At 38.2% G+C, this 16,036-nt stretch overlaps 1 pseudogene; it reads left to right on the top strand.

Annotated features, from left to right (window-relative positions):
* Nucleotides 1–2,081: 2,081 nt before the first annotated feature.
* On the top strand, nucleotides 2,082–4,395 carry LOC119512204 (annotated as a pseudogene).
* The last annotated feature ends 11,641 nt before the right edge of the window (nucleotides 4,396–16,036 follow it).

Here is a 16,036-nt window from a genome sequence, read left to right as displayed (position 1 = left end):
ATATATTGTTTCTCTTTTAAAAAGAAAAAAATAACATGTTTTGGCTTCATCTTGTATTTAAAGAATACATAAACTATTAAACAAAGTAGTTATGAATAGCTGGCATTTGCCGGAAAGTGGGAGGCTAGAGGAGGTGTAACCAGTGTCTCTGTATCAGTATTTACTGCCTATTTCCCAGCTACTTTGTTCTTTTTTGCTGACCCTCGTGTCTGCTATTACCTCAAAATCCATCATCACCCACTTCTAAAGACTACCTGCTGGGCATTGCTGGAGGCTGTTATTATCAGTCACACCAGAGAGAGGAGAGTGGGCAGGAAACTCTTCAGGGGATCTTGGTTGGCTTCTGTATCAGCTCTATTTTTAACTCTCTGCAATCAACGTTGATGTTGATGACATTAAGCATTGCCCTTAATCTCAGTGCACTCAGTCACCCTTTCTTGGCTCATTCTTCTCACACCCTATGCTTAGAGTGACCATATGCTCTCCTTTTTCTGGAGAGTCCCAGTTTCAAATATGCTGTTCAGTTGCCAAAACAAATGTCAGACCATATGCTTCATATTTTCTTTGGGGAAATATATTCACTTACCTATGCTTTGGCTCCCTAAACTCTGCTCATCAAGATTTCGATTGGTTTTACTAGACAGTTTGTAAAAAATTTTACTAATCCAAAATGCAGCTCACATGTCTCCTCCTATGGGAAGCCTTCCTTCATGGCCTACCTCCCTTAGATGCTACTCCTAGGTGCTCCCAGAGCTCTCTGTGCTGCCCTCCTGCAGAGCACAACCCAAGAGTCAGATTTCCCTTGCCCACCCATTAGGATCTCCAACTTCAGTGTATTTGGGAAAAGTGAAGGGTGAGAGGGTCAGCTGCATTTCTCTTATGGATTCACTCACCTGCCCTCTTCTGCTTAGAGGACAGTCTCCCTATTTAGAGGATGCCCTTCATTTTTCTGCTGCTGTTGGTTTGAATCATAGACTGTAGTCCATGTTCTCCTTCTTCTTGGTAGTCTGTATATCTGGGCATTCCTGCCTTTGGGTGTTTCAGTCTAGAATGATACCATGGGGAAGGGTTGGAGGATTCCAGGTAGGCTCTCCATTCTAAGTTCAGTTGCATCATTTAGAGTCTAGGGGAAGCTTTGTTATTCTGAGGATCTGGGAGGCAATTAATGGATCAGGAACATATACACACATTGATCTCCCAAGGAAAAATGTTACTTTTCAAAGCAGTACCAATGAGGAGGAAAAGAAACATTTTCCCAACTGCTCTATATAACATAGCCTCAGTACACCATGGAGTTAGTACTTTACATTATAATGCAGAAGAGCATTAGTTCTTTTATTCATCTTTTCCCCGTTCCTCTTCTGCTTTTAAATAGGGAGTTCCAGGCTAACCTGATTAAAAAAAAATGGATCAATTACTGAGTCTGATTAGCTCCTGATGATGAGAATATGATACAAACAGTGGCCCTTCTCTTCAGAAAAAAAATATATGTATACCTATCTAGTACATAAAGAATTTTACAGTTTTAGGGCATCCATGGACCTCTCTAGAAGATTTCTGCACCTCAGGATAAGAATTCCTGTCATATTTATTTTTGCCAGGCACTGCAGAAGCAGACATGAATCAAAGAATCATTCAGGCAACTGAAAATTACCATTGTAATTTTAGGTGCATTCAGGTTGATTGCCTTAGTCAGAGACTCTGGGAGGCTTCTCTGGTGATGTGATAATTGAGGTAAAGTCAAACAGAAAAGAGAGAATTCAGGGAAGGGAAATAAGAGAAGAGCCCAGTCGCTGGGCAGAGTAGCCATATTTAAGGAATGTAAAGACCAGGGGGGTTGATGTTACCACACATGAGGGCAAGAACTAGTGAATCTGAGGTTGGAGAGAGAGGCAAGAGTCAGACGATGACAGACTTTGTAGATATTATTAAAGAATTGGTTTTTATTCTAGGAGCAATGGGGATTGTTCTTGGTAGGAAGTTGATATTTGGTTTTGTGTTTAATAGAAAACTCTGGCTCTCATGTGGAGAGTGGATTAGAGGGGAACAAAAGTGGATGGGGAGAGACCAGTTAGGATACTATGGCTCTAGTCCAGGTTAGAGGGGATGGTAACTTGAAGAAAGAGATGGCAGTGGGGAAATAGAGAAGTGCTGGGTTCAAGAGATAGTTCAGAAGTGAAATTAATAGAAGTACAGATGAGTTGGAAAATGAAAGAGCATGTGTAGCGAGCTGCTACATGGAAGGTTGTGGAAACAGTTTCATGGATACAACAGAAACTTTCAGCAAATGACCTCTCTATTACTTACACAACACAAATTGTCCAAAGGAACAGGGGAAGTCTAGTCTCCCAGGGTGGCTGAAAACTGCTCCGGGTCAGGATTAGTGGATGGCAGCTACACACACCCTACCTTGCTTTGCAGAAAAGAGACAAATCTATACTGTTTGAGTGTGGTTTTTATCTACCTGGGTGGAGGGGTCCCTGCCACCGAGAATTCCTGCCTTGATTAGCATCTGGAGCTGCCTGTTCCTGGTTTCTGGATTTAAGGTCTGGCTGGGCTTTTTCATTAGACTCAACATTTCCCCTGACTGTAGAATGGCACACTGTAGAAAAGGAAGTAGGGGTGGCTAAAGGCTGGAGGACAGCTGCTTAGTGTGTGTTGGTGACTTCCCCAAGTAAGAAGGTGAGGTCTGGGCGATGGCTGCTTAACAGTATCTGTGACCTTCTAACAGAGGGAAATAATCAAGAATAGCACCTAGGCTGCCATTACGGTGAGAGCTGGCTACGGCGGTCAGTGGTTGGCGGAGAACAGCGTCCCTGCACCGCCAAGTTGAAGAGAACAATCAGATAGGGTCTTTTCTGGATGGATTTGTAGACAACATTAGAACATCAGGATATGAAGCAGTTAAGAATGTCTCTGCCAATCGACAGACAGCTATTGTTAATCTCCCTTCCACCAGAGTATATAAATACTAAGAAAAATGGGCGTTTGACAAATAAACTGAAATAGCTACAAAAAGTTGTCCTGAAGGCATTTTGTAAGCATAGTTTTTCTTGGTCTTTTCAGGAGCCTGTGGATGCTGTGCAACTAAAGTTGCCTGATTATTATGCCATTGTTAAAATCCCAATGGATTAAAATACAATTAAGAAGCACTTGGAGCATAAATATAATGCGAAGGCTTCAGAATGTATGGAAGACTTCAATATAGTGTTCTCAAATTGTTATTTGTACAACAAGCCAGGAGATGCCATGTTCTTATGGCACAAGCTCTAGAGATGTTGTTTGTGCAAAAATTATCTCAGATGCCACAGGAAGACCAAGTTCTGAGTGGTAAGGAAAGAATAAAGAAAGGCACCCAACAGAATGTAGTAGTTTCTTCTGTTAAAGAAAAACCATCTCCCAAAGCATCAGAAAAAGTATTTAAGCAGGAAGCAATTCCCTCTATTTTCTGAGATGTCTTTTTCTCCCTTAAATATAACACAAAGCGCTCCACTCTTCTCTTCCTCACAATGGCCCAAGTTACAAAGGGTGTGAAGAGGAAAGCAGATACAACTACTCCTATAACTTCACTAGTTAAAGCAAGTAGTGAATCTTCCCCAACACTTATAGAAAAAAAATCCATGAAAATGCACCCATAAAAGAAAGTGTGCTGAAGAATGCTTTGCCGGATTCTCAGCAACAATATAAAATTGTAAAGACTGTTAAAGTAACTGAATAATTAAACCACTGTAGTGAGATTCTTAAAGAAATGCTTGCAAAGAAACACTATATGCATGCCCCTTCTATAACCCTGCTTATGTTAATGCCTTGGGATTCCATAACTGTTTGATATTGTCAAAAATCCAATGGATCTTGGAATTATTAAGCAAAAAATGGACAACCAAAAATATAAGGATGCATATGAATTTGCTGCAGATATTAGATTCATGTTCATGAATTGCTACAAATACAGTCCTCCAGGTCATGAAATAGTGACAATGTCAAGAATGCTCCAGGATGTTTTTGAAATTCATTTTACAAAGATCCCAGATGAACCTGTTGAGAATTTGCCTGTATGTTACACCAAAACAGACACCACAAAAACCCCTGGTAGAGAAAGTGGTAGTGAAGCTTCTTTTGAAGATAACTCTTCTGAAGATGATTGAGTTTAGTGTCTTTGTAAAGCTTTAGGAGCAGCTTAAAGCTGTTCATCAACAGCTACAGTTTCTTTCCCAAGTAACTTTCCATAAGCTAAGGAAAAAGAATGAGAAGTCTAAAAAGGAAAAGAAAAATGAAAAGTTTAATAACAGAGATGGAAATCCAAGGAAAAATTTTAAGCAAATGAAATTAAAGGAAAAGTCCAAAAGTAATCAACCAAAGAAGAGGAAAACAACATGTATTTGCTCTGAAATCTGAAGACAAAGCAGTTAAGTTTGGATATAAACAAACTCTCTGGAGATAAACTTGGGCAAGTAGTTCATATAATACAATCAAGAGAGCCTTCTTTGAGAAATTCCAATCATGATGAGTTGGAGATAGACTTTGAAACACTGAAAGCATCTACACTAAGAGAACTAGAAAGATATGTTGCAGCATGTCTAAGAAAAAGACCACTAAAAGCTCATACTAAGAAATTAATGAAGTCCAAAGAAGAGCTTCATTCACAGAAAAAAAAAAGAGTTGGAGAAGTGGTTACTAGATGTCAATAATCAGTTAAAATCTAGAAAATGTCAAACAAAATCTGAGAAAACAGAATCCACCAGAGCAGTTGGAGGCGGTTCCCGATTAAGTGAAAGCAGTAACAACAGTAGCAGCAGTGGTGGAAGCAGTAGCAGTAGCAGTAGCTCATCGCAGTCTGAAAGTAGCAGTGATTCTAGTTCTTCAGACAGCAGTGATTTTATGTGCTTGTGGAAAATTTTTTTTTCTTGTAATATTGAGACATATTTTGAAGAAATATTTGTTATTTACCCAGAACATATAGTTATTATTTAATCGCATGTAGACAATCTTAAATATTTTATCATACCTTAAAATAGATACTGTGTAAAATGAAATTACAGATTATACATTTGTGTCTAATAGGCTTGCAATGTTGAAAATGAGTTTCTTGAAGATGGGACAGTCTCTTAATAAATAATACCTGATCTTAGTACCAGAAAATATTAGATGATAAAATCCAGATATTCGCTTCTTTTTATAAAATAAAAGTTTTCTTGGGGACATCTTTCACTTTACCCTCCATGATCTATATCATTTTAATGTTACAAAGTATATCCTGTTGTGACAATACATTCTGAATTGAATTAGCATTTTGAATTAAGAAACCAGTCATCAAGAAACTGTGTAAAGCAGATTTCTTTTCACTTCTGTAGTTTCTTCACTGTAGAATATTATCTTCCCTTTATAGAAAAATACAGTTTAAATTTAGATTCTCAGTTATGCTAAGGTATATTACCTTGTACAGTTTAGCACCAGCTGTATCAAGCTTAAGAGATTCATGTTTTCTTTGTGTTGTTCCATTTGATGGTTATATAATTGACAAGTAATCACTGCCTGAAGAATACTGAGTTGGCAGCAGGGTTCTGTCACTGTTGACCAACAAACAAATTCAGCATCTATGGTCCCTTTGTACATAACATTTTACTATTTTTTAAAAAATATTTGTCATGAAATTCAGTTCTCTTTTTTAAAGAACACCCCACAGAGAATATTGTCACATCAGGAATTCTTGCCATTTGTAAGGACATCCTTTTTATTTCATTCTAGTAGTAAGGATCTGTTGGCTTGCAATACATTTTATTTCACGCTGGTTTGCATTTATGTGGTACTGGTTGCTACATTCTGTTTATACTTTTCTAAAGTATATAGTGACAATACATTGCATTTTTGTAAGAATAAATGGGATAGTCACTTTTGTTGAAATTTGTCATATTAGAAAATTTTAAAATTGATTTAGACCTCTGATTATACATTATTTTCTTATATTTGACTTCTAAGCATAAAACAATGCTGGAAAAAATCTAAGTTGCATTTAGTATTTTAAATTGTAATTAGCATTTGTAATTTAATCTAATAAAGCATTTGTGGTGTAAAATAAATAAATAAATAAAAGAATAGCACCTAGCTTTTGGGCTTCCATAACAGTAAATGGCTGTGTCATTCAGATAGATCAAGCATGGTAACATCTTAGTGGAGAAGATCTTGGGTACATTTTGTACCTGTTGCTATGGAGATTTCATTAATTCCTTCAACTGAAGTATATTACATGGTAGATAAAATCACAGACTTACAAGTCAAACAAAACTGGGTTTAAAAACATAGCTCCCAGATTGGAGGTGAGAGAAGATGGCAGCATAGAGAGGAGTGGAAGACTGTTACTCCCCGCCTGGAACAATTCATAAATGACCAAAAAACTAGTAAATAACCTGGAACAACAGCGGGGAGACAAACGTGACTGTCCACTCATCATCCACAAACCTGAATTGGGAGGAATGCCCAAGATCACAGCATGAAATCTGTAAGTAAAACTGCGGACCTGCCCTGAGAGCTGAGAGCTGAGAGCCCCTCCCTCCCGGAAGCCGCGCCGTGCACTCTCTCAGTCCAGATCCAAGTGAGGTTTTAGTATTAAGTGCTCAATACAGACAGCGAATCCTCAACAAGCAGACAGAGGCTTTTGGTGACAACTGACCTCGGGAGAGTTGGGGGATATATCTGTCTCAGGACAGGGAGCCCAGAGGATCAGGTGCTATCTCTGGCTGATGGGTGAACCTGGGAGTTCTTCTGTCCCTTTCTCTCTCTGTGGAGAAAACCTCAGCTGTTCTCAGCCTGCAAGCTTTGTAGTAAAGACAGCCTCAGACATTTTAAAACCAAAACACTTTGATCAACAGAGTCACAGAAACAAAGAACTTACTGATATGCAAATGACATCTCTGGAGGGGGCATAGCTTCCCAAGAGGAAAGGGAGGGGCCCAGCTCTACTGTCCGTCTTTCAGTCCTTCTGGAACCAGACCCCAAAGCCTGGGGGAGGAGAGCCACAGGCCACACCCTCTTACACAGGCAGTGACAGGTGCATCCGCCCGGCAGAAAAGCACAGGTGTCTCAATACTCTAAGAAAAGCCATCAGGGAAACCAGATACTGAAATATTACCTCTTTCTGTGACCTGAGCCTGTTCTCATCTGGGAAAACCTGATTGGGGTGGCCTGGGAGGTCAGATGCCTAGACAACAGAAAACTACAACCTACACTAAGAAAAACGAAGCTATGACCCAGTCAAAGGAACAAATGTACACTTCAGCTGAGATACAAGAATTTAAACAACTAATGTTAAATCAATTCAAAGAGTTTAGAGAATATTTCACAAAAGAGATAGAGGCTGTAAAGAAAACACTGGGCATATATAAAGCAGAAATTGAAAGTTCGAAAAAATAACCAGTAGAATACATGGAAATGAAAGGCACAACACAAGAGACGAAAGACACAATGGAAACACAACAGCAGATCTCAAGAGGCAGAAGAAAACACTCGAGAACTGGAGAACAAAACACCTGAAAGCCTACACGCAAAGGAGGAGATGGAGAAAAGAATGAAAAAATATGAGCAACGTCTCTGGGAACTTAAAGATGAAACAAAGTACAAGAATCTATGTATCATTGGTGTCCCAGAAGGAGAAGAGAAGGGAAAAGGGGCAGAGGCAATAATAGAGGAAATAATCAATGAAAATTTCCCATCTCTTATGAAAGACATAAAATTACAGATCCAAGAAGCACAGTGTACTCCAAACAGAATAGATCTGAATAGGCCTACGCCAAGACACTTATTAATCAGATTATCAAATGTCAACAAAGAGAGACTCCTGAAAGCAGCAAGAGAAAAGCAATCCATCATATACAAAGGAAGCTTAATAAGACTATGTGCAGATCTCTCAGCAGAAACCATGGAGGCAAGAAGGAGGTGGTGTGATATATTTAAGATACTGAAAGAGAAAAATCGCCAACCAAGAATCCTATATCCAGCAAAGATGTCCTTCAAATATGAGGGAGAGCTCAAAATATTTTCTGACAATCAGACAATGAGAGACTGTGAACAAGACACCTGCCCTACAGGAAATACTAAAGGGAACACTGCAGAGTGATAGGAGAAGATGGGAGTGTGTGGTTTGGAACACAATTTCGGGAGATGGTAGCACAGCAATGTAAGTACACTGAACAAAGATAGCTATGTGTATGGTTGAGAGAGGAAGATTGGGAGCATGTGAGACACCAGAAGAAAGGAGGAGAGATAAAGACTGGTACTGTGTAACTTGGTGAAATCTAGAGTGTTCAACAATTGTGATAAAATGTACAAATATGTTCTTTTACAAGGGAGAACAAGCAAATGTCAACTTTGCAAGGTGTTAAAAATGGGGAGGCATTAAGGGAGGGATGTAATCAATGTAAACTAGAGACTGTAACTAACAGAATCATTGTATTATGCTTCCTTTAATGTAACAAAGGCGATATACCAAGGTAAATGCAGATAGGAGTGGGGGATAGGGAAGGCGTGTTGGACACTTGACATTGGTGGTGTTGTCTGACTCTTTACCCTACTTTGATTTGGGGTTGCTTTTCCTTTTGCTACTTCCTGGCTGTCAATTTTTTCCTCTTTCTTTTGCCTCTCTACCTTCTTTGACTCTCCCTCCTGCCTTGTGGAAGAAATGTAGATGCCCTTATATAGATAGTGGTGAAGGTGGTGAACACATAAATATGTGACCATACAGAGAACCGTTGATTGTTTACTTAGGATGGAATGTATGGGGTGTGAACAAAACCGTCTTAAAAAAAAAATGGGTTGATGTCAAAACCTCAAGGGCAATATACTGAGTGAAATAAGCCAGACACATAAGGACAAATATTGCAGGGTGTCACTGATGAGAACTAACTATAATATGTAAACTCATAGACATGAAATATAAGGTACCAAGATATAGGATGAGGCTTAAGAATGGGGAGTGGTTGCTTAGTATGAGCAGAATGTTCAACTAGGGTGAACTTAAATGTTTGGAAATGAACAGAGGTGTTGGTAGCAAGATGTGAGAATAACTAACAGTGCCGAATGGCACATGAATGAGGTGGAAACAGGAGTCATATATGTCACCAGAAGGAAAGTTGGAGGTCAAAAGATGGGAATGTATAAAACTGAATCCTATGGTGGGCAATGTCCATGATTAACTGTACAAATATTAGAAAACTCTTCCATGAACCAGAACAAATGTATGACAATACAACTAGAAGTTAATAATAGAAGGGCATATAGGGAAGAAATAGATAACTATTGCAAACTATATACAACATTCTTTCATAAACAGTAACAAATGTACTATACTAACACTACGAGTCAACAATTGAGGGGGGTTGGTTAGGGATATGGGAGGATTCGAGTCTCCTTTTCTTTTTCTTTTTTTTTTTTTCATCTTTCACTTTATTTCTTGTCAGGAGTAATGAAAAGTTTCTAAAAATTGAACAAAAATTAAGTGTGGTGATAGATGCACAGCTGTATGAGTGTACCAGGGGCAACTGATTGTACACTTTGGATCTTTGGATAATTGTATGGTATCTGAACAATCCCAATAAATAAAAATAAAAAAATTAAAAAATTAAAAACAAAAAAAAACACAAAAAAACACATAGCTCCCACAACCCAAAAAGTCCATCAACAGGTGAATGGATAAGTAAATAGAGATACATCCATGTAGTGGAACATTTCTAGCAATAAAAGAATGAACTATTAATACATACAACATAGATACATTTTTAAAAATTATGCTGAATGAAAGAAGTCAGATCAAACAAGAGTAAGATTTTATTTAAATAAAATTCTAAAAAATGCAAATTAATTTGTACTGTCAGAAAGCAGATCAGTGGTTGCCTGGGACAAGGGACAAGGAGGGGCAGGAGGGAGGGATTACAAAAGGAATAAAACAACTTTTGAGATTATGGATATGTTCATTATTTCATTTCAGATGTATACATATTTCAACACATATCAAATTGTACACTTTATATATGTGCAATTTATCCTATGTCATTTATACCTTAATATAGCTGTTAAGTCTTTTTAAGTCAGAGAAAACTGACTCCATATCCTGATAAAGAACTTAAAGACTTTCTCTGCCCATAAGTGAAAGGCATGTGGCTTCCAATTCAGGTGAACAGGCTTGGGCCAGGTTCCTGTCGTAGACTTCTGATGATGCTCTAGGTCTTTTTAGTGGATCTTTTTTGGGGCCAGCTGATCCCAAAACTGTGACTCATCAATGGGCTGCCCAGTCCCATCTCCCTTGGCCTTTCACTTGCTCTTCTGAAACCAAAGTTTTATAGCCCCCAACAGGTGAGGGATAAATATTTGCCAACTGATTGCACTGAAAGGATTCTGCATACATTAAGATTGAAAGCCCTTTTATCATTTGTCCAATAAGCATTTACTGAACTCCTACTAAGTGCTGGCTGTTATGGGCGTATTTATTGAGCAATTTCCCTACTCCTTGAATCTAAGGTTTTGACTTGCTATCACCAATACAATTTGGCAGCAGTGGCTTGTTTGCCCAGTTCTGAGCCTAGACCTTAAGAAACCTTACATGCTTCCACTCCACTCTTGGAATCCTAGCAGTCCATGTAAATAAGCCTGGACTAGCTTGCTAGAGGATGAGAGACAGATGGCTCAGGCATTCCCATCGACACCCCAAAAGTAGAACCTCCTAGCTGCTGCCCAACAGACTGCAGACACATGAGTGAGTCCAACAGAGACCAGGAGAGCTGCCCAAATTGTGAGTTAAATAAATGGCTGTTGTTTTCAGTCACACACACACACGTTTGGTTCTTCCTCTTTTTACTAGTACCTGTGTGTCTTGGTCAGGTTACTTAACCTGTCTGTGCCTCAGTTTTTAAACTCTTTAAATGATAATAAAAATACCTACCACATAGGGTTGCTGTGAGAGTTAAATGAGGCAAATTTGTAAAGTGCCTAACACAGTGCTGGGCATGTAGAAAGTATTCAGAATATGGTAGCAATTATTATTTTTTGAATGCTATATCTTATTCATATTTTTCTCCCCAATACCTAGCAGAGATTCTTCTACATAAAATGAACTTAGTAAATGTGGCCATTGGGGAACTATAGTGATCTCAATGAATAAGCTGATTACAATCTTAAAGATAGCACTGTATATTTTTCTTAAAGACAATGGAGTAATGCCTTGAAATTCAGGACCTCCATTGCCTTGAAATTCAGGACTGATACTGAAATTCTCATTTATCTTCTTTGACCCTATCAGCAGCATTCAATACTTTCTTCTAGAAATCATTCCTTTCTCCAGAAATGCTATCTCCATTTGGTTTCCAATACACCACCCTGCCCTGATGTCCCTTCTACTTCACCAGCCTTCCTCCATCTTCTTTGATTGGCCTCAGTCTCTGCATGTTGAAGTGCTCTAGGGCTCAGCCATTGGTCCTTTTCTCTTCTCCATCTCCCTTCCTGCCTTTGGTGATCGCATTCAGTCTCATCGCTGTAAATATCTTTCCTTATATACTGGCAATCCAACTTTTATATCTCTGACTCAGACCTCACCTCTGAATGCCAGTCTCATAAATCAAAATCATATACCTAATTGTCTATTTGACATCTCTATTTGGGTATTTAATAGGCATCTAAAACTTTATACATTTGAGACATAGCACCTGATTCTGCCTTCCTTCCACCTCAAACCTGCTTCTCCTGAAAATTTCTCTGTAATTTTAGTTCCTTTCTCCTTTCTAGTTCCCTCTACTGGAGAAATCTAAAATTCAGGGTGTAATTCTCTTGGGGGCATTTCCAAATGTTCTGTCTCACTCTACATGTAGCAATCAGGGGTGAAAGTTGGCAAATGAGTTGTGATGGGTACGGCACTTCTTAGAAGTTGCCAGTCCCAGATTGAGACCATTCTTGGTCTCTTGCTTTGTTAGTAAAATTCTTCTGTTCTAAATTGCTTCCCTTTCTGGTTACTCTAGGTGACAGGACAGTTAATATGATGAATTGATTAGTTTTAAGGTGTACTTTTTCAACAAGCTTTGTGTCCTTAAAAACTCCTTTGCTAGTGGTTTCCTGGTGGCATCTTATAACAAGATCCTTTTCCTTGCTGAATTATTTCATGATTATATGTATGTGATGTATATGTGTGTATAACAGAAACCTTCAGTGCCTTTAATTCAAAACAGTAAGTATTAGCTGTTATAGCACTACTAGTGGAGAATATAAAGTAAAATGTTGGGCAAGATAGTCTTTTGGTGCCTGTCAAAAATATCATACTTGGCTATTTACTGTATTTCTCATAAATAAATGCCCCCACTGTAGGCTAATTAATTCTGGTTCAAAAGTATCATTTCAACAGTTTACCTTCTTTTCTTCAAAATTGTTTCATATGCAATGGGTCTGATTCTCTTTCCAGAAGTGTATTCCTGAATGAAGAATAATCTCTTCATTTTTTCATAGATTCATTCAGAGTCTGAAGGATTACTTCAAAGAGGAGTAAATCTGTGTGTCATGGCTCATTCGCATAAAGTTTAAAAAATATTTTCACATCCACTTTCTAACCTAATTTTACTACTATTCTAATTCTATTACTGTTCTATCCTAATTCTATTACTACTATTACTGTTGTACTGTTTGTTACCACCACCTCCTTCTTATCCCTGTGATGAGCTAGTACCACATTCACAAACAGACTATTCTTATAGCTTCCCAACAGATCTCCCCGGCTTCATATTTTTTGCTCTAATCCATTAAGCATATCACTATTGAAAAAATTGATTTATTAAATCTGGACTTCTGGTTCTTCCCTTAATTCTTTGGAGTTGTATATGGGTTTACAATTTTCAAGGAGTTTTCATGTTATTATATTGATTAATTCTTACAATATTCCTGTAAAGTAGGTATTATTAACCACACTTTTAAGGACAAGGCAACAACATATACAGAAAGTAGTTATTATCTAAGAAAGTTATGTAAGAAATGCATGTCAGATCTGAGATTCAAGCTCAGGTCTTACTGTTGCAGCTTGAGTGTATTTTTATAATAGAGATACCCTTTTATAACCTCTCTCCCTACCCCTTTCTTAGAGAATATCACATTATCTTTAGCTCCTTCTGTAGGATGGATCTAGTTTCCATGTTAGTACCATGTGATGTTATACTCTCTAGCAATAGCTGATTGTACTAAGTGTGGATTTTGAACCCAAACTGGACCAATGAAATTCTCCCTTTCAGGAAACTGGAACTGGATCTCAGAGACTCTGATAAGATGTTGAGAACTGATGCTAGGATCTAGGGTGGTTTTTTTAACTGTGATGTGCTTGTATTAGGAGCTGAACACACCAGGGTGGAGAGAGAGATGAAATAGACAGTGAGAAGCAGAAATGAGAGGTAATACGTCTTTAGAAAGAAGGAAACTTTAGTTCTTGATTTCCCAGTTCCTGGTTCTATGCCTTTGTGGGGCCCAGATATACTTCTTGCCCATCTTTGAATCTGTAAGAACTCCTTATATTTTTAAAAAAATAATAAATTCTACTTTATCTAAACTTGATTGGGTGGATTTTTGTTCTTGCCTTCAAATGATTCCTAAAACAGTTTCTCTTTCCACCTACATTTTATTCCCTACCTCCGATGTTTTTGCTCATGCCATTCCTTCTGCCTGGAATGCTTTCTTATTCTGTTTTCTAACTTTCAAAATTCTGCCATCGTTCAAGTCCCAGTTCAAATACTATTTCTTCCTAATGCCTTCTTTGTTCATTCTCCATGCGATGAAGAGTCACTCTGTAACTATAACATTCTACTTACAGCAACAATAGAACACTTATAACCTACTACCTTATAGAATTATTTGTGTGTATGTCTCATCTGGCCTACTGTTAGAAAACCTTTGGAGGGTTAATTTTTACGTCCCACCATTGAACCAACACATGACAGTCATTCATTAAATAATCGAGAGAGAATGAATGAACACACTAAGGCCTTGACCCACTCAGTTCTGACATCTAAGGCACATCTGGATGTCAAAAATACAGTCTTCTGTGAAATATGCATAACTATTTTTCTGCTCACATAGTTAGCACCAATGCATTTCCCTATGTGTTCAGTTATACTATCTTTAGAATGAGATAATATAATTACTGAACTAATAACCATTTAAGTTGTTGATGCCTCAGGATGGCACTGAAGTGAGGTGGGTTTAGACTTTTAAGTTAATAGTCTCATAGAGACAAAGGGAAAAATTTAACCATGTATTTCCTAAGCTGCATTCAGTTCTGAGATAAGGAACAATAGCCATTTGTTATAGAGCCTGTAGTTGTATAGCCACAATAATGATGATGATAATATTGACTTTTGCAATTATTTAATATATAATTGTTAATTATATTGAGTTTTGAAATTCCTGGACACAGAGGCAGTATTTCAATCTCCAAATGTGATTAAAAATTACATTAAGAAGAAGATAACATTTTATTTGTGTAATTATGTATTACATGTGTTTATGTATTTGTACACGTACATATACCACTATGGTAAAAATGTTTTATTATTGTTTAAAATGTTTATTAAGATTTGTTTTAAACATTCTATGGCTAATATTTTATAACCTCTTTCATGATATGGGTTATACTTGTGGGCAGTAATGTAGGATCTAGCACATACCCTCAATACCGTTGCCCTTCTCTCCTTCCGTACTTGCCTGGCAAAACCCCAACCATGGTAAACTACAACTTCCCATTGCCCAGTGCCTGCACCTAGTCAACTGGAGAAAAACAAATAATCATGATGACTGATCTCACTTTAAAATTATTGCCTCAAGCCTCAAGTGGGCTCTCAGTGTTGCCCAGCAATTCTTTACATTTCCCTAGTCATTTGACACTTCCACTCTTCCAGATGACTCCATTCCACTCAAACCTACTCCTCCTCCTCCCTCTCAGCTGATAGTCTTGCTTTTGATTTCACTGAGAAAAAAGAAGCACTCAGAAGAGAACTTTCACAACCTCTCACCACTGAACCTGCCCCCCTACCTGCATCTTACTATCCCCCCTTTTATGAAAGCTGAACTGTTCCTGTTTCTGTCTGAGTCCAACCCCTTCCCTGTGCTCTGGGTCCTATCTCCCTTTACCCATTCAAGGACTCTGCTTCTGAAATGATCCCATCTCTTTCCTGTATTAATTTTTCTTTATCAGGTCATTAACACAAACATACAAATATACTTAGTCTCTCCCATTTAAAAAATTGAAAGAAACTTTCTCTTCATCTCACATCCCTCTTTAGCTATTACCCCATTTCTTTACTCGTCTTTACAGAAATACTGCAAAGAATTTTTATATTTGCTATCCCACATCATTGTCTCTCATTCTGTCTTGAATCCACTCCAGTCATGCCTTTGCCCTCAACATTCCACCGATAATACGCTCATTAAGGACACCAATGCCCTCCATATTGCTAAACCCTGTTCTCAATTCCCAGTCTTCATCTTGCTAGACCTCTTAGCTCTATTCAACACAGTTGATCTTCTTGGAACATATTCTTCATTGGCTTCCAAGAAACTCTTCTCTCCTGGTTTTCCCCTATCTCTTTAGCTTCTTCTCTGGAATCTGTTTTTTTTTTGGTTCCTCCTCACATCTTTGACAATTAAATGTCAAACTTGGAGTTCCCCAAAGTGCATGTCTTCTCTTCTGTATTTACCCTCATTCCCTAGGAGGTCTTAAGTTTATGGGTTTACAAACTATATATAAATGGCTCTTCCTCTTTCCCATTCCTTTCTTTCTCTTCTTGATTTGTTCCCAAAGCAGAGCAAGGTAGGCAAAGAGGTTGAATTGGAGGATGTCCCAGAGGTTCAAAATGGTATATGCCCAGCATGGATATTAACAGCCTGAGGAGGAGTGAGGAGGACATCCATGTAGAGGGGCATCCTGGCATGGGCCATTAGGCATCCATGCAGAAAATGCCTGAGCAATATGAGGAGGGCATCCACATGGGAGGGGCAGACAAGTATGGAGTGTCAGAGCTTGAGTGGG

Source organism: Choloepus didactylus, chromosome 2 (genome assembly GCF_015220235.1).
Source record: "Choloepus didactylus isolate mChoDid1 chromosome 2, mChoDid1.pri, whole genome shotgun sequence".
In the NCBI taxonomy this organism is placed as follows: Eukaryota; Metazoa; Chordata; class Mammalia; order Pilosa; family Megalonychidae; genus Choloepus; species Choloepus didactylus.
The sequence above is the reverse complement of the archived record's forward strand: the minus strand, read 5'-3'. Positions and strand labels throughout refer to the sequence as shown.